Here is a 5365-nt window from a genome sequence, read left to right on the forward strand (position 1 = left end):
ACATAAAACCGGTTAATAAATGAGTTTTCCTTCGAACAATCTTCACCAAAAATGCAATCACAAAAAAACAAAACAAAAACAAAGGTGAAGAAACAGATGGATGCTAAATCCCGCAAACCCATTTTTTCATCAATGAGCATGGCAGATCATTCCAATTGTTCACGCTGTCTCTTGTAGGAATCAGTTCAGTACAGTCCTCATTTGTACCCTGAAAGCTGTTCGGCTCACCTGGGCTCCAAAACTTGAATAAAAAATGTCAGATTCAGTTCCAGTACAGCTAAAAATAAAAGTACTCAGGAAGCAGATATGAGAAGAAAGATGCACCTACAAACAAATACCCAAAGAACATGTGGTTTTCTTTGTCTTACCCTTGATTCAGTGGTGAATTATCTAACCATTTCATGTTGCTCTCATTCTCCGAGTCAGACAAACCAATCCACACACTTTCCTTAATGAATGAAGATATGTGTCTCTGTGTGTGAAGAAAAAAAAAAAGGTTGATTCCATCTCCTCTCCTTTAACACACACAGAGGCAGTGCTTCCTAAAATGATAGGTTGCTGCAATCTCATAATAAAAGACCTGATGTGTGGTGCGAAAGTGAGGGTCAAAAGAGTAATACAGGTCAAAGTCACAAGATCAGAGGCAATGAATTGAATGATTGCCACTGAACTCACCTACTTCTCTTTAGTGACCAGATCACCACCATGATCCCTGCAGTACTGCCTGCTGTCAGACCAGCTCTTCACTTCAGTGGAAGTGGAAAAAAAATCTGGACCACACAGACAAACTCATCTTTTAAAACTGTGTGCATAAAAGACAGTGAAGAAAAACAGATTTGTACTAACATCGTTTAGATGCCTTTTTGCTTAGTTCATCACTCAGAGATGTGACTCTGCTTTCTAACTCCAGTTTCTTCTGAGTCAAAGATTCAATGCTTCTCTGTAACTGGTCTTTATCAGCAGTGAGATTGTTGACTCTGGTCTCCAACTCCAGTTTCTTCTGGATCACAAAGTTGAAAATATTCTGCAGTTGGTGTTTTTCAGTCATTAGATCAGTGTAATTGTCCTGTAACTCTTCAACTGTGTTCTTGTAACTCTTTATCAGGTCTCTCTCTGCTCTAATGGTGATGCACAGCAGTATGATGAAGATCAGCAGAAGAACACAAATGAGCCCGAGACTCACTGTGATCAACACCAAACATCTACTTCCTCCTGAGGAACAGGAAGAAAACACACAAATGTCAATTAATAACAGTTCACTTAATTTTAATCACCTATTGCAAGCATTTAGATAATATTGGGCTTTTAGTCAGTACATTCTTTTTTTTTTAATGACAAATATCTGGAATTGCTGTAGCAAAAGGGAACATATGCTTAAAAAGTAAATAGGAAATTAATTGCATGATAATATATTCAATATAAACGCAGAAACATTGACACGTTGTTCTTAAGAATAATGATTGAATTTTTGAGTTTCAGTTTCTCAAACATTATTGCACCATTATTGACACCATCTCTACTTCAGAATAAAATTTATGCTTACCGCACATTTGCGCTTTTCCTTCATCTTGGTGGCGACTCTGCGTTATAGGTCCAGTTGTGCCCTCATTTTCTCTGCTTTAAAAATTCACATTATAGACGCCTGAATTCATTACGTGCTTTTACTCAGTCTTACAGTACAGTAGCCTGTGTTTTTTTTACAGATGAGCTGTAGTCTCTACAATAAATAATTTTTTTTTTTTAATCTTCCTGTTTTCAGTTGTTTAACATAAATCAGTGACAACAGGATATTTGCTTCTGCCCAAAATGCAGCTGAAAAAAGCACAAGGAACGCTAAAGGAAATTCCCCTCTATCTCCATGACTAATCTTTATCAGAGGTAACCATTCAAAGCCAATCAGTGTCATGTTATACAGTGCATCATCAAACCTGCTTGTCAATACAACTAGTGAAGATTTATTCCATAAAATAATGTACTGTTATCAAAACAAAATCTATTTTCTTGTATCTTAGCATGAGAGATCACTTTTCATGTCAATACAGTCCTTATTTGCATCTGCGTCATTCGGCTCACAATTCATGAATTAACAATAACCTATCAGCGAGTCACCACAATCACCTGCCACTACTTACACCAGATCACGTTCACCTGAGTTCTAATTCCCGCACCTGTCATCTGCAATCAAGCCAACATTCAAAAGCACGCTCCTTCCAGTCACTCACTGTCTGGTCTACCATTCACTACACTGAACTTACCAGACTCTCTCTATGCTATTGACTTGTGTCTGCTTACCCTTAGATTCCCGAGGTTCCTCCTTCATCGATCTCCTTCGTTCCTGGATCCCATTCTCCGGAAATCGGATGGGACTCGTGTGAGGTAACTCGCTGGAGCGAGTTTTGCCTGCAGCACTGCATCTCTGCCCTTCCCAAACCGCCTCAAACTCCTCTCACGGCTCAAATAGCCTCCACTCGCATCGAAAGTCAAGTCAAGTCACCTTTATTTATATAGCGCTTTTAACAACTCCGAAAGTCCCGAGCCGTTGGAAACATCCACCATCCCATCTGATTATGTGGCGTTCCAGGATGTTTTCAGTAAGCAGGCTGCCACTCCCCTACCACCTCATCGGCCTTGGGACTGCGCTATCGACCTGCTGCCTGGTAATAAACTCCCCAAGGGTCGAGTGTACCCCCTGTCCATCCCGGAGCGCAAGGCTATGGAGGAATACATCCAGGAGGCTTTTTCTCAGGGTTTCATTCGTCCCTCCACATCACTGGCCGCATCCAGTTTCTTCGTGGGCAAAAATGACGGGGGCTTGAGGCCATGCATTGATTACCGTGTGCTAAACTCCCAGACTGTGAAGCATCCTTATCCACTTCCCCTGGTCCCTGCCGCTCTAAAGGAACTCCGTGGGGCACGCATCTTCTCCAAGCTGGACCTGCGGAGTGCATACAACCTCATTCGAATCCAGGAAGGCGATGAATGGAAGACGGCCTTCATTACCCCATCTGGCCACTATGAATATCTCGTTATGCCATATGGCCTTTCCAACGCCCCGTCCATCTTCCAGGGGTTTATGAACAAGGTGTTCCGGGAGGTCCTCAATGACTTTGTGATTGTCTACATCGATGACATACTCATCTACTCCCGGAACCTGGCCGACCATCACCGTCACATGGCGCAGGTCCTCAGGAAGCTTCGCCAACACCACCTCTTCCTGAAGCTGCAGAAGTGCGAATTCCATCGCCCCACCATGCAGTTCCTCGGGTACGTTATCGGCCAAGAAGGAATTCAAATGAACCAGGGGAAGGTAAAGGCCATTATGGAGTGGAATCGTCCCCAGTCGGTGAAGGAGCTCCAGAGCTTCCTAGGATTCGCGAGCTTCTACCGTCGCTTCATTAAGGATTTCATCTCAGCTCCATTAACCTCTTTGCTCCAAGGTAAGCCCAAGTCCCTGTCCTGGAACCCCAACGCCCATGAAGCCTTCGAACAACTCAAGACCACCTTCAGCATGGCCCCTATTCTTCGTCATCCCGATCCTCTGGTCCCATTTGTGGTGGAGGTGGACGCGTCCTCCCCAGGGGTTGGGGGCGTGCTGTCGCAACTGTACGGCGAGCCTCCATGCCTCCAGCCTTGCGCATATTACTCCAAGAAACTGACCCCAGTGGAGAAAAACTATGATATTGGTGACAGAGAGCTGCTCGCAATAAAACTGTCCCTGGAAGAGTGGCGGCACTGGCTGGAGGGACCCAATCATCCTTTTACAGTTGTCACCGACCACAAGAACCTTCAATATCTTTGTGATGCTAAAAGGCTCAATCCCCATCAAGCCCGCTGGGCGCTGTTCTTCACCAGGTTTCAATTCACCATCACATACCGGCCAGGCAACAGTAACTGTAAGGCTGACGCATTGTCACGAATGCACTCACCAGATGCACCCGCAGAACCTGAGCCAATTCTCCCTCCAGCCCTAATTGTAAGCCCCATTGTTTGGAATATTGACAGGGACATCCAAGCCGCCACTCTCAACGAACCAGCTCCGCTGGGAGGCCCAGAAGGGAAGACGTATGTTCCCACATCTCAACGACTACCCCTTCTGGGCTCAGTTCACAATGTACCGGGCTCTGGACATCCAGGCAGCCAGCGGACCCTCTCACTCCTCCAAGCTCAGTATTGGTGGCCCAGTATGTCCCGTGATGTCATCAGGTACGTTCGAGGGTGCTCAGTCTGTGCCATGTCTAAATCTCCTCTTCACCTCCCCGTAGGCAAGCTCATGCCACTACCCATACCTCAACGGCCCTGGTATCACATTGGGATCGATTTCGTAACTGACTTGCCCAACTCCGAAGGCAACACCTGCGTTCTAGTGGCAGTAGATCGCTTTTTGAAAACCTGCAGACTGATTCCCCTGAAGGGATTACCTACGGTGCTAGAAACGGCTGAGTCACTCTTCACACATGTCTTCAGGAATTATGGAGTCCCGGAGGATACCGTCTCAGACCGGGGCCCGCAGTTCATCTCCCACATTTGGAAAGCTTTCTTTCAACTGCTAGGAAGTCACAGTGAGCCTCTCCTCCGGTTATCATCCCCAGACTAATGGCCAGACTGAGTGCAAGATCCAGGAGCTCGGGCGTTACCTCCGGGCATACTGCCAAGATGATCAGCACAGTTGGGCCTGCTTCCTCCCATGGGCCGAGTATGCACAAAACTCCCTCCGACAAAACACCACCGGACTCACACCTTTCCAGTGCATATTCGGCTACCAACCTCCACTCTTCCCATGGACCGAAGAGCCATCGGAGGTCCCAGCTGTGGACTACTGGTTCCGAGCTAGCGAGAGAGTGTGGGACTCAGCTCACATCCAACTTCAACGTGCAGTGCGGAGGCACAAAACCTTCGCTGATGCCCGGCGTTCCTTGACTCCCACTTACCAAACTGGACAGCAAGTATGGCTATCGACCCGGGATCTGCGCCTCCACCTGCCTTGCAAGAAGCTGAGTCCCCACTACATCGGTCCGTTCCCGATACAGAGGCAGATAAATGAGGTCACCTACCAACTCCAACTTCCACCCCGGTACAGAATTCACCCCACCTCCTAAAACCCTTCTCTCCTTCTGCACCCGAACTCATGGCACCAGCAGAGCCTCCTCCTCCAGAGATCCTCGAACAACCATCTGTCTACCAGTTCAAGGAAATCCTGGATTTGCGGCGGCGGGGCGGCCGACTAGAATACCTGGTAGATTGGGAAGGATATGGACCAGAGGAAAGATCCTGGGTGGCCCGGGACAACGTTCTTGACCCCACATTGCTAGAGAAGTTCCATCGGACCCATCCTAATCGTCCCGCACCCAGAGGCCGTGGTCGCACC

At 47.0% G+C, this 5365-nt stretch overlaps 1 long non-coding RNA gene across 2 annotated transcripts in view; it reads right to left on the reverse strand.

Annotated features, from left to right (window-relative positions):
* The window catches only part of LOC107694613 (uncharacterized), a 13622-nt gene that overhangs the window by 6936 nt on the left and 1321 nt on the right, over nt 1–5365 (reverse strand). The window lies entirely within an intron of this gene.

The sequence above is a fragment of the Sinocyclocheilus anshuiensis genome, unplaced genomic scaffold (genome assembly GCF_001515605.1).
Source record: "Sinocyclocheilus anshuiensis isolate Anshui unplaced genomic scaffold, SAMN03320099.WGS_v1.1 scaffold3139, whole genome shotgun sequence".
Taxonomy (NCBI): Eukaryota; Metazoa; Chordata; class Actinopteri; order Cypriniformes; family Cyprinidae; genus Sinocyclocheilus; species Sinocyclocheilus anshuiensis.